The sequence below is a fragment of the Cyprinodon tularosa genome, unplaced genomic scaffold (assembly GCF_016077235.1).
Source record: "Cyprinodon tularosa strain WSP-4 unplaced genomic scaffold, ASM1607723v1 ctg307, whole genome shotgun sequence".
Classification (NCBI taxonomy): domain Eukaryota; kingdom Metazoa; phylum Chordata; class Actinopteri; order Cyprinodontiformes; family Cyprinodontidae; genus Cyprinodon; species Cyprinodon tularosa.
In genome coordinates this window covers 1,416,457-1,431,537 of record NW_024039016.1, presented here as the reverse complement: position 1 = coordinate 1,431,537, position 15,081 = coordinate 1,416,457, and positions in this window count along the sequence as shown.

Sequence of the window (15,081 nt, the reverse complement as noted above, 5' to 3'; positions counted from 1 at the left end):
AGCGAATAAGGAAAAGGTTTGTTTTTTTCTAATTAATAGGCTAGACTTGAGTTCCTATCGATGGTTTTCAATGGATTATTCCATCTGTGTCAAATCCATATATACATACTCTAAAGATGGATGATGTGGCATGCTGAAAGACAAAAAGGGTACATTTCCAAAAAGACCTTTATAAATATGTATTGTTAAAATGCAAAACATTACATAAACATAAAAGTTATATATGTAATTCCATTCAAACATGCTCTAGTTTTAAAAAATAAACCTACACATATGTTAATGATACACACACACACACACACACACACACACACACCCACACATATATATATATATATATATATATATATATATATATATATATATATATATATATATATATATATATATATATATATATATATATATATATATATATATATATATATATATATTTATATATATTGACTTAAAGAGCTCAGTTACCCAACTCTACTCAATTGGCAGCAGCAGTTTACTCTCACATAGAATGCCACTTAAATGCTCCAGCATTAGAACATTTAGATCTAGAGACTTCAGTCAAATTTAAAATTGGCTTTCGTTAAAGACACATAGGCTTGGTAACAACACTAACACAACACTACCTTTTCATATTGTTTTCTGCTTTTTATTACATTTTTGTTCTCTGTTTTTATTTATAAAGAGAATAAAAAAGCGCAAAGGCTGCACCAATTCCAAGGTAAAACAGGGCCATTACTTTGTATTTCTGCACATTGTTATTTATGTAATTGTCGAGATCTTTCAGTAATTCATTTTCCTTGCTCTATGTGCCTCCTGTTACCAATTTTGTTGCCTGGATTCCTGATTCCCTTCTTGTCTAGCCCATTTAGAAACCTCTGTCCCATGTATTGATTCCCTAAGATAGATAATAACTCCATCCCCTTAGCCTTAGCCCTTTCGAGCACCAACAAGAATCAGTCAGGGATCTGAATCATCCGGAAAAATCATCCCAAAGAAAAAAAACTGGGATCAATTGTGAGAGCCAGCTGGCTGCTTGGTATCACTGGCATAGTTAAGTTATGGCTGTATCCCGTATTAACCTCCGCATTCAGTTCTAGTTGATCTATTTTCATCTTTAAAACAGATAATTTCAGGAAATGTTTACCAAGGCCATCTGTGAGGAAGAGAGGCATCTTGTGCTGCTTAGCTGACATTGATTTTTTAATCTTTCAGGTTCCACAAAAATACAAGGACAGATTCTATAGGAAAATATAGAATAATTCTTTGTCTGATCACACAGAGTGGTGGAAGTACTCAAGAGATGTTCTGCTGGGCTCTTCATTCCCCTATTTTCTTCTCAGTTTATTTTGCAGTAATTGTAGTAATCCAGCAAAGTGTTCATAAATCAGTGGCCTGACAAAAGTAAAGATGTCACATTTGCTGTGGTTGAACTACTTATAAACATTAAAAAAAGTTATTATGAGTTATATAGTGTGTAATCATCCATTATGAGAATCATTTGGATCATGGATGAGAAGTTTTTTAGGGGGGAAGGGTTTTGGGAGCTGAGAAGTGTTGGGATCCTCAGGCTTGCCCACCAGAGGGCGCAGAGGATCCTCTTCTATTCTGTGTTTATTTTCCCTTAGGGCTGGACTTTTTCCATTTCATCGTCAAGCTAAGCCTACATTTGAAGCAGGAGAAATATATTTGTTTTCCTGGTTTATGTTAGGTTGAAAACACACTTATAATAATATTTTCTTAATCGTGTTTAGATATTAAACTTAAGAGAGAGTGATACATGGATTTAATTTCAATACGATGCATCATAATTGTCTTTAATACATTTCTCTAACTCACAATTACGGAAAACTACAAATTATTATCTCATATGCAATCCTGCTTTGTTTTCTTTTAATCTATTTTAGGCAGTGTTGTTTCCATCGACGATGGTGATGACGAAATTATTTCGTTGACACTCTTTTTTTTGATGAAGATAACAAAAACTTAAGAGCTAAACGTGAATCTTTGATGATTAAAACATGACTCCAATGAGATGAGACTAAATAAAAATGAGCAGGTGGTTGGTCAGACATTTAAAAGGCATTGTTGCACTTTAATCTGTTAGACAAGCTAAGCAGTGCTGTTTGGTCATGGCTGTTTGCAGTTTTAAATGCATTAAAACTGGACGAGAAGAAGTGTGCATCACCTTTTCTAGTCTAGTATATTGATTTGACATTAGTTTTGTGTCAGTCAGTCACAGGACCTAAAAGCTATTGGAAATACAGTGATCATTCTGAAGATTTATTTTTTTTTAAAGTGCATTCAATTTGGACAGAAGTGAGTGTCTCTTGTCTTTCACATCTAAAATAATGATTTGGCATTCACTCTCTGTCAGTGGGTCACAGGACATAACACTTATTGATTTTTGTTTATCAAGAGTATTAAGTTTGGATGTGTATTGATGCCCCCATGTGAATCACTGTTATTTAAAGACTGGACTCTGCATCTGTGATCCGTGCAGTTTTTTAACCAAAACATGATAAACAGTGTTAACAACATCCCCTTACAGGAATTACTCTCAGACAAAACCAAATTTTTTATTGTAAACCAAGTAGAGAAAGTATTACTGCAATAAAAGTGAGGCTCTTGCCAGATAATAATGCACTGCTAGGATTGTATTTATAATTAATATATGTGTTTGTTAAACCCTAATATTACCTGCCTGTTACATGTTCAGGATCATATTTTCCCAAGCTGTTTATCCAATTAGGACAGTTCTTTTGTCAGGATAAATAGTTATCATCGCAATTACGTACAAAGATTTGGGAATGAAATTGAAGCATACAGAGAGAATGGATCATTCTTAACAGGGCGCTTTCTTTCATTGTGTATCTGTAATGTCCTTAATCGAGAACACTGAGTAATGTCTTGTTATAGCTGGAGCAAGTAATGTCTCCTTATTTAAAAACATCTCTGATGTGATGATGTGGCATGGTGTGACACTTGAAATGTATAAAATGCTCCTTTTAAGCGTTATTCAGGGCTGCTTTTGACTATTTGATGAAGCAAGACCGGAGGTGTCTTCGTATCCATGCAACCTCTCTGGTACGAGTAAGATTCCAATTCTGTAACAGCTGTTGTCATGTTTTCTAGTCATGTGAAAAATAAACCTTATAAATTGTTATCTAAAGTGTTTGTTCCTCTTCTCAGGAAAGAATTTGGAGAGAAAAATTAAAGAAGTAAATACAAAGCTTTCCTTTACAGCACAAAATGAACAAAAAGCGTTGAATCATGAACACATTAGACTTTTATAAGCTTGGGCACACTCCTTACAAGCGTTTCCACTTCATTACACATGTCATCAGTAAAGCAGTGTTTTACCTCACTGGGTATTATCTGATAGATTGTGATATTTTCAAGTGTTTAATCTCAGTGGTGCTGAGGATTGGAAGACAGGCTGGTTACGGACATTTGGGTTACATTTATCAGACCTGCAGAGAATAATTGTCTTTGTATGTATATGGGCTTCCATTAACTTTCTATTCTTTTTTCAAACCTTAGGCCATCACCTTGCAAAGTAAGTGGATGCAATTTAGTCTTATCTTAAAAAAACAAGTATTTTTTACTTCAACTATTTTGAAATTTCAAGGAGATGAAATAAGACATCTGAACTTATACCTTACTCTATAGTATTATGAGTAAGAAAAAAATATTAGGGAAGAAGTATACACCTGTTTACCTATTTTATAATACAACCTATGTATTTTAAGTATTTATGACTCAGAAAGATTATCCCAAATACCAGGAGGGATCAGCCACACGGTATCTCTCAGCCAGCGGCTCAAACCCGTAACCCTAACCCTAAGGGCTTATGGCCTCCTCCTCCACAAAACCTCCTCCATATTCTACTGCCTGGTGAAGACATCGGAGGAAAATCTTCCACACCATATGACTGCTACATCAAAAAACAATCACTGGCTCTGCTGTGGTCACCATGTTTTTGCCGTTTTAGGTACTTTCAGTGGGAGAATTTTCTAATATATATAAGTATAATTCTGGAGTGAAGTCAACTGTGCTTTAAACATAAACCTTACCATTTTAAAATCTGACATTAACAAAGGACTAAGCTATAATGAAAAGACACGACAAAGGGCTGCTCAATTTATGCACCTTGAAGCTTGATGCAACAGTAGTTAGATGGGAGAATGGATAACTGGGCCAAAGCTATTTATTCACAGTGTAGTCCAGCACCTGCTACCTTAGTCTGGTGCAGATGGGTCTCGTTGCAGTCGGTCTATAAGTTATACAGTATATGGGGACCCTACTCAATCGATGACGCCTGGGTGCAACCAACCTTAGGAAATGCAGAAAAACTAATATTTAATTTTCATTGGATAATTTCGGCTCCTGCAGAAGCTTCTCTGAAACAGACCAATCACATTAGTGATGACTGTATGGTGTACTGACTTGGATGATAACAGCCACCATATAACTATAGGTATAATTGTTCTCACAGCATACACTGGAAAGGGTGAAGTTTCTTTTTGTGCTCTAATAAACTTTTACAATGAATGAGAACATGAAACTATTCTGTAAAGTCGCTTTTTAATAATATTTGAATGTTATATATTTACAGAATATACAAGATTGCACCTCAGTATTACAGAAATGGCTTCTATAAATGTACATGTACCAAGTCCCCCTCTGTCATTTGCTTTTCTGGGAATGTCTGACTTGTCTGACATGAATAAAATAAGGGCAAATTTTAAATTTTAAAAGTTTTTGGGCCAACCTACCATTCTATTTTTTTTCACACATAGTTTCTTCCACGCTACGATTTGAACTTTGTATATTTAACCACTATATTTGACCACTTATTGTTACCAGTCTATCACTTTTACCTGTCATGTCCCACACTTTATGTCAGTCTGTAAATGTCAGTGTTGTATATTTCTAGAGAGAAAACGTAATTTCATTTCCCTTGTATGTCTTGTACATATGAAGAAAGTGACAATAAAAGCTGACTTGACTTTAACCAACCTAACTCATTTTTGTGTATTTTATTTTACATTAGGTTAAAGAAAGTCTGATTTTACACATTTTATTCTTTGTTTTTAGGCAGTATTGGTTGAATCTTTTATTTTCTTTTTAACAGAAGTTTAATTTTTTAAATATATCTATTTCTAACTTCATCAGCATCCGTTTCTTTCTAAAGATGTCTGATCTTTCTCTGGAGTTTACAGCTTGGCTGGGAGACTCTAGAGCTAAAGCGCTTCGGGTGCAGATTTTTTTGTATTTTCTTACAGCCAGCGGTTTTCATGCTTTAAGGTTTAATTGTTCTCTAAACTCAGTTCTGATATTTTTAAAGGATCCTCATCAATTGAAACAGTCATAAAAGGAAACAGACCTCTATGAATGATGTTTTGGGTCCTTAAAGCTGTTTTACAATTTTTGTTACATCTTCAAGTTTTTATTGGTTGAAGATCACAGAGCCTGGTTCTGCTGGGGGTTTCTTGATTTGCAAATTCAGTTTTCCTCTCCATTGTTGTTACAGGCGTGCACATGATGAACCACTGTTGCAATGTCAATAACACAAGTCAAACAACCGTCCACATGTCTTTTATATGCTTATTTCTGAGGAGTGAATTCTGCAAGTCAATGACTGAATTCAATCTGCTGGATTTCGTTAGATTGAAAACGTATTAACCGATGTGTCTGCAGTTAGATTAAATGTGTCATGAATCAACACTACATAACTGATTTTTATTTCATATCACCAACGGTGGTACAGAATACAAAATCTTAGGGGTGCTGGAAAGTTTAAAAAAGGAGTAAAATATTTAACAACATATGGGTTATGACATACAATTAAAATATTTTTTTTTTCCATTTAGTTTTCTTGCAATTTGAAGCAAGTCTATTTATGTCTATTTAATTCATGAAGAGAATGTCTCTGGGTTCCAGAGATGGAGAGAGAGAGAAGCTGAGTCCTGCTTCTGGTAAGTTGGGCAAAGGAGCTGAATGAGTGATGCTGCTGTTACATAAGCACATTACAACATGCATGCATGCATGCCCACCCAGCTCGCTCACATACACACATAAAAGCAACAGAGTTGCATCCTGCAGCCTGCAGTCTATCATTAACCTTGACAGTATTTCCACTGTGACCCTACTGCTGTCCATCATTTCCTTTCAGGCTGAATTAGGTTAAATGTCAATACAAAGGGCTGATGTGTGTCAGAAAGTAAATAACACATTTAGTTTAGCTTTGTTTAATTGAATTTTAGCATCCCGATGAAACATTATTTTTTATTATACACTGTAATATATAGTAAATCTAAATGTGTATGTTAAATTCAATGTTTTTTCTCAGCAAGCTTAAGCGAAACTCACAAAAACGTAGGTGAATATTGAGAAACTATTCCTAATCTCTTATTCCATCCAACTTATTTTTATGTTTTATATTTACAAATGCTTGATATCTAAGAGACAGTTGAGGTATTTTTTTGAAGATAATGAAAACGGGTGTTTCCAAGATTATAGGGATTAGTTTTGCAGAACTTTTCTCTGGCTTTCAGAACTATAGATTAGCCATAAAAGTACAGTTATTTCCCCCTCTGATTTGCTATACTGTCACAATCTTAACCAAACATAAAATAAAAGATTTGTTAAATTGTGAGTTCAGGGATAATTTTAGTTAATATAGGTCAGAACAGTTAAATAATAACAGACACTTCCCTCCAACTCCAAGTGAAAAGCCCTCCAACTTCCAGCCACTGGAGTGACCTCCTCTTGCATATTTTATTACTCTGACTCCATCCTTTCACTGAATTACAGGGTCTGACCAGGAGATGACGCTTCTCTTGAGATCTTAATGTCCACAAATCATGACAGAAAGAGTATTTTAGTATAAATATCGATGTTTAAAAAGGAATTGAAGGGGGACCAGCCAAAGGCCCATCAAGGAAAGTGGGTCAGTTTTGAATGGCTACTACTGTATTTTTTAACATACATTCACAGAGATGTATGTTTGGTTAGTCTACATATACTACAGTTCCAACTTTAGTTTCTTCAGTGACCCCACTATCAGGCACAGTAGTTTAAGAATAACTACCTGCTTGTGACAGCCAAGAAAGGTTCTTTGGAGCTTGAAGACAGATGAACTCTCAAAACAGTTAACTTCTAGTGATGCTCTTTGGAGACCATTTTCGCTTAACATATAAAAGTATATCATCCTTGTATTGCTCTGGAGGGAATAGAGGCCTAGTGAATAATTGGTTTATAGATTTAATCTGTGGAAATTGCTTATTTAGCTTTCTGCTGTAGCCAAATGTCTCTATAAGGACTAGGCCTTCTCAGCACTTTTTCACATTTATGTTCTTTTTGTCTTAAAAAATCTGGGTTCACACCTACTAGTTGAAGACCTGTTTTGTCCAAGTATATGAGCTACACCGATATACTGACTGTACAGACTCCTTAACCTCACCTCACCCTGAAATCAAAGAGGACATGAGGACAAATACATCTATCTAAATGCATCTAAACAAATGCACATACACCAACCATGGCAGACTCTATCACATTTGTAAAAATAAATATGTGTTTCTATTGTAATCTAGTTTTAAATTCCCTCTAAATAATAATAATAATTATTATTAATATTTTAAGTGGCCGTTTTGACATTTATCGGCTTGACTGAATACACTGCAAAAACGATCTAGAAATAAGTAAAAATTTCTTTAATTAAGTGTATTCACCCTTAATTTGAGTAGGTAAATAAGATGATTTGCCAATCAAATGAGTATTTTTACTCTTAAAACAAGATAATTAGATAATATGCACTTGAAATAAGACAATGCAATTGTGTTTTCTTATTTTAAGTGTAAATTGTCTTGTTCCATTGGCAAAATGGCTCTTTTACCTCCTCAATCCAAGAACAAATGCACTTATTTTAAGAAAAAAAAAGACTTATCTAGATTTAGATTTTTTGCCGTGTATGAATTTATTATTTCTGAAATACTGCAATGGACTCTCATAATAAATTCATTTTAATACTGATAATTTTTAATAAGATCCTCGTCAAAAGGACATGCAATGTTTGTTTTTAAAAACTAATGTGTCTAACGGACCTAGTGAATGATTTTTTTCCCACAAAACTAAGACAAAAATCACCTGACTAAAACAGGGAATAAAACAATGTGACATGATTCAAAGGAGAGCAGAGACAGAGAACACTCTGAGTTTACTGAACAAAGAGCAAACAAAAACTTGGAGGTTGTTTTGCCACTAATTTAACAAATTTAACAAAAATATCTTAATATGTAAATGTTTTAGGCAACCATTAGATTTCCAGTACAATATAAACACAAACACTGGAAGTATATTTGTCTATATGCTTATCCCTCAACATCTCATGTCTGATCCTTAATAATATCTTGAAATACATAAAATTGAATTAATAGCCTTTCAAATGCCTTTCAGTCATAACACAATACATTTTTGCTCTCAGATATTGTAAAGTTGGGACCAAAACTACATATTAAAATGGGACCAAAATGCGTTAGAACTTCGGCCCTAATAATATCAATTACTTGAATAAAAGTAATATTGAGCATTTTATGAAATATATGGCTCAGCTTAATACGGCAAATTTGGTTACAAAAGGACGTTTGAGCAGAATTAGATGTTTTTGCTCCATTTACATAATTTTAAAGCACTTGGTGTTCAATGGTGTTGTCTTACTAACATTCTTATTATGTTGGTGTGATGAAACACTAAAGTGTGAAAAACATGCAAAATAAAAAACAGGAAATTAGAAAGGGGACAAATGTTTTTGTCACACCATTTCACAAAGTGAGATGGTGTGACAAAAACATAATCCTTATGTTTTTGTCACACCATCCATAATCCTTAATCTCTCCCTGTCTTATAAGTATTATATTATCCACCTTGACTGAATTGCTTAATATTCATATTAATTTAAATGAAACTAAAAGACTTCCTTTATCAAAAAAGATTTCTATGAAATATTTAGATGAGAGGTAATCAACCCTTTTATACCCTGAGGCAGAGTGACACAGAATGCTGCTTGATTCAAATTTAGCGGGGTTTTTTAATCCCTTTGAACCTGTGAGGTACCCTTTACCGTACTGTACCCCGGAGTATATAATGCTGAGAAAAATGCCTTAGGGTTCCATTAATAGCTGCAGTTTTTGCTTTAACCAAAATTAAAATAAATATAAGAATTACCCAGGCAATAGTTTCATTACGCTTGTAAAAAAAATATTAAGACAGATGTATTTGTTACATACAAAATTACTTACTTTGCCCCAACTTTATTAGCTTCAATGTTTCAAAAATCATTTAATATAAGAACATTTTGTCACAGTTTTGGCTAAATGTTCTCCAGTACTGCTTGTTCCACCAAATATCCCTGTCTCACAGGGATATTTGGTGGGATAAGTCATAGAATATTAAAAAAAAAGTCATTTATCCAGAATATGATCTGGATCATCACCAAAATGTCAAGGATTGTTTCTAGAAATGAGGGACATCTCTGATAAAAATGTCTTTAAAATCCATTGATAAGTTTTCAAATTATCCTGTACACAGACAGACAAACATGCAAGAATCTCGGTAACGCCGGCTTCTAACTGAGATATTGCCTCGCCTGCATGCCACTGACCGTCCGGTGATGGATCCATACTGGCCAGATTGTAATGTAATGTACAGGAACTGGACCTAGAATTCAAACCAGCACAGGTCAGTGACATTTGAAACAAGCTTTATTTAAAAAGCACACCAGAGTAGGGAGTTGGGGCAAGCTGGTCCCTCCTTAACAGGAAATCCCCTGATTGGGGGAATTCCTGAGCCTTTGGAACTGGCTTAGATTTTCGGCAAGCTGGTCTGGTAATGGGATCCGTCTAGGACTGGGCTTTAGGGAGGAAACCGTTGGGCAGCCAACAGGCAGGCAGATACTCTTTTCAGGGTTTTCCAGGAGCATTATCCAAGGGGTCCGGGTTTGTACACTGAGGGCCGGATCTATCAAAGATTTGCGTGTATAAACGTGTAAACGTGAGCTATTTCACTGTGCACGCTAAAAAATGTACAAACTGATCTATCAACAGCGTGCTAAAAGGATTTGGTCTTTAAAACGTGCTAAATAGCGCCTCTTATCCATTTACCGTATTTTCACGACCATAAGGCGCACCGTACTAAAAGGCGCAGTCTCAGTTATGTGTCCCATTTCTGTATTTAACACACACATAAGGCGCACCGGACTATAGGGCGCGTTTTTTATATACAGGTACATGTCCTCTACTACCTTTAAATACCTCTACTGCGTATTTAAAAATACAGCGGGGGCAAAACTGAGTATGACTGTGCTTTATTCATGTATTTATTAAAAAGTATTAATCAAACCTGGCAGCTGGCCGTGAGACAGACACATCGCAGATGACACAGCGCTGTGATTACTCCTAAATTAACTTAAAATCCTGAAACCTGCCGACGGAATATGTTCGCTTTTATTACCGGTATCCTGGTGCCTGCACTGTAAATTATTTAGATGAAAAACACCTGCCAGCCACCGCGGTGAACCTGGAGGCTACCCAGCCTAGAGGCTGCTGATGAAAGGATTTCTACTGTCGGTGCACCGCTGGTATGTGGGGGTCTGAGCGCCTCCGACAGAAATAGATAATCTGGATGAACTGACTGCAATTATTAAGTTTTCAGGTGGACTTTCTCACTTAAAAACATAATAAAACTACTTTATTCCCACTGATCACAGCAAATATAGCTGCAAGATTTAGATTATTTAGATGAAAAAACACCTGCCAGCCACCGCGGTGAAGAGGAGGAGACCCGCCCAGAGGCTGCTGTTGAATTAAGTTTTCAGGTAGAAAAATAGAGCGGGAGCCAAACTGAGTATGTTTGTGCTTTATTAATGTATTTATTACAAAGTATTAATCGAACCCATCAAAGTCATCATCCTCTGTTTCTGAATTAAACAACTGCATTAAATCAGACATGCCAATTTCCCCTTCTTCGCTGTCAGAGTCACTTTCCGTGCAGCGCAGCTCCTCAGAAATAATGCCGGCTTTTGCAAAAGCTTGAACAACAGAGCCAGCAGACACGTTATTCCAAGCATCTACAATCCATCCGCAAACTTTGGCGTAACTTGCCCGGCGCTGCCTTCCACTTATCGTGAAACTGTGGTCTCTGTCTGTCATCCATCGCTCCCACGCCGCTCGCAGCCTTACTTTGAACGGCCGCTTCACACCGATGTCAAGCGGTTGAAGTTCCTTTGTCAGACCCCTGGGATAACAGCGAGCACAGCGTTCATTTGATTCACCTTTTTTTTCTCACATCGGCTGTGAGATGGGCACGCAGCGATGGTGATGCGTGGAAAAAACCACCTGGTCTCCTCACATAGGCTACACCTCCCTCAGCTACGCTTTCATCATCTCCTCATCCATCCAGCCTTTTTCATTTGCGTTAATATCATATGTCATCAGAGCGTTGTGTCTGTCTCGCTGTCAGCTCCCAGATCAGCTTCTCTGATTGGTTGATGCGGCGCGTCCAGCAGCAAAACTTCAATTTTTCCATCTCGAGCAGCAGCAGCGCGTTGGCAGATGCTTAAACGCTCCTGCTGCTCAAAACGCGCTGCAGGACCTTTTGCTGCACCTATACGCGCGTCAACCATTGACTTTGCATGTAAACTCGCTGCTTCTGCTGCACCTGCTGGGTCCGGTTCACACCGATGTCGAGCGGTTGAAAAGCGAGCACAGGGTTAATTTGTTTCCCCATGTTTTTCACATCAGCTGTGAGATGGGCACGCATGGAGTTACATATTAACAGCCATGGTGATGAGTGGAGAAAAAAAAACACCTGGTCTCCTTACATTCAGCCACTCTTTCATCATCTCCTCAATGAGGTGGTCTCAAAAGTCGCAGTTACAACACACATAGGGCGCACCGCACCATAGGGCGCACCGCACATTTTGAGGGAAAAAAAGACGTTTAAGTGCGCCTTATAGTCGTGAAAATACGGTAGTACTTTTTCTGCAATGAATATGCAATATGGGGCGTTTACACGCAAAAGTGCGTCTTGTGGGAGGAGAACCTGTAAATATATTAATTTAGCACTCGCAAAGTGATTTATCAAACCTGAAAGCAATTTTGCTAACGGTATCTGACTCTATATTTAACATGTTTCAAAAGAAGGTGCAAATGGTCTGTATGCGTAATTGCGCACACATGGCAGCGGTTATTGTCGCAAGAAGGAGACATCGAAATGAAGCAAGGAGACGCAGAGAACGCATTTTTTCACTCCGTGTGAATATTTTTGGAATGAACGAGGAAACGATCATCAAAACATATCGTTTATCCAGCATTGCCATTTTGGAGCTGCTGGGGGAACTCTGAATGGATTTGGAGCCAGCCACAAGGAGGACCCACGCAATACCAGATATCACAAAACTCCTTGCAACATTGCACTTTTTTGCATCTGGGTCATTCCAGTGTACGGTTGCAGCGAGAGCTGGGATCTCCCAATCTCGTTTTCCAGAAGTGCTGTCCGACGTTCTAAATGCCATGTCGCCCTGACGCCCTACCTCCCCCCTGCGCCTGTGGAGCAACATGCCAACATGTCATCCATAGTCACTTCTGGTGAGCCATTTGGTATGTGCATTTTTCTACAGGCCAATGCAAAACACCTGTTTTTTTTTTTGTTTTTTTTTACTGCAGTAAAGTAGAAATTCAGCCACATACCACCTTAGGGAATAAAGGTTGCCAAAGTTTATATATATATATATATATATATATATATATATATATATATATATATATATATATATATATATATATATATATATATATATATATATATATATATTTATATATATATATATAGATAGATATTTTGCTTTTTTGGAGGGGGTGGGGGTATCACTGTAAGATTTAAATTTCTTAATGCACTAGTTTGTACAAACGACTTTGCCGCAAACCACAAAACGCGCAAAACCATCATTTAAATAGGGTGTCTCCAACAGTTTTGCACCTGCCACCAGTTACGCAATCACTCTTGTTAAAGGTACACTATACAACCGGTGTTGATTTTCCAGTGAGGCTCCCTCCAGAGGGCGAAAGTGAAAGTGCACTGTCGTAAATATGCACAGCTGTTCTCCTGGTTTCTCCGTCAAGCCAGGCGCGGTTGTTTTGAGCTTAGCAGCGAATGACTAATGCTGCGTTCACACTGGACGTAGCTGGCGCGACAGAAGCAGCGAGTTTACATGCAAAGTCAATGGTTGACGCGCGTCAAGGCGCAGCAAAAGGTCCCGCGGCGCGTTTTGAGCAGCAGGCGCAGCACGTCTGAGCAGCTGAAGCAGCGCGTCGGGTGCGTTTAACGCAGGGAGAGAGACACAGCGCTGATGATCACTCCTCTTAAACAGTTTATTGACGCCTAAATTAACTTAAAATGCAGAAATCTGCCTGCAGAATATGCAGTTTGGATTATTTAGATGAAAAACACCTACCAGCTGCCGCGGTGTACCGCTGCTGATGAAGGGATCCATACTGTCGGCGCCCCGCTGGTATGTGGGGGTCTGAGCGGCTCCGACAGAAAAAATATTGAAGGCAGGATAATAATCTGAATGAACTGACTGCACTGATTACGTTTTCAGGTGTATTTTCTCACTTAAACACATATTAAAACTACTTTATTCCCACTGATCACAGCAAATATAGCTGCAAGGCAGAGAAAGGATAGTGAAGCTCCGCCCAACACGCATCAGACACACTTTTGCACTGCGCAGCCAGAGCAGCAAAGCTGCTTCAGCCGCGCCTCAGAACTAACTGGTACAAGCAGCAAAAATGAAGCAGCAGACGCGATTTTGCTGCTTTTGCTGCGTGAACGTAGCATAACTGCACAAAGATTGCCACTGTGCTAGCAACGAGAATGCTTTTAACTGGGGGCGTGTAGCAGTTCTCGCCGTAAAGCAAGACTGACTCTCACGAGACTTCTGAGCCTGTGGGTGCGGGTCGGTGCTCCTGCAGTTGCAAGTGCAGTATTTCCCCCACAGACCACCAGGGCGGCCGAGAATACCTTTGTTCAACCTGAAATGACTCATTTAGTCATCCATAACGTTATGGAACACATTAATTAACTGAAAAATGTTGCATAGTGTCCCTTTAAATCACCCGCAAAAATTGGATCTTGATAAATCCGGCCCTGAGAGACAGATTTACTGCGGAGGTACAGGTAGGGTGATCCAAGAGGAAATGTCCAGCTCCAGTCCAGGTCTGATAACATGCATGCTCAGAGATTTCACACAGGTTAGGGATGTCTCTGCGCTCACCGCAACACCTACGCAGACGACCTAACTCCGAAGTATAAATCAGCCTTTAGACTGCTGGAGGACATAGAGACTACTTTTTATTATTCTGCTTCATTCTGTCTCTATTCTTCCATTCTGCTCTATATTTATACTATCTGTTTTTTTCTAAATATAGTAGCTCCATCTGGTTCTGTTTGGCTGTGTTCTATTCCTGCTTGCCTGAGACACAATCCTGAAGAGAAATATCAGGTCTTAGCTCTGTTACACTGGTAGCCAAGTAATCGACATTTCGTTTTCGTTTTCAAGATTCACCCTGTGTTTTTTGTGCAATGACAATAAAGGAAGTCTAAGTCTATCAACACCATTGCTTTTAGATGTTAGAGCTTTGCCTGTATGTCAGTGTAGTCCTCTTTCTTTTATAATGTCTAACTGTATGTGCTATCTTTCATCCTCTGACATGTGAACTGGCTCGGAGCTTTGTCTGCCTGGCTGTGTCTTTCCGGGACAAGAGCACCTGTGGATCTAGTTAACAGTTACCTTTTGTATCTCTGCTTCCTTTTCTATGTCTGCTTCTATCTCTTTAAACCTTTGTTGGCCTCAGCAGATGGGCACGCACACAGAGCCTGGTTCTTCTGGAAGTTACGGTTCAAAGGGAGTTTTCCTCTTGATTGTCGCTACAAACATGCTTGGTTTAAGGGATTGCCTTCAAGCCAATGAGTCGATGCAATCAGCCGGTTTTCCTAAGATAAAAAGAACTTCGGACCAAT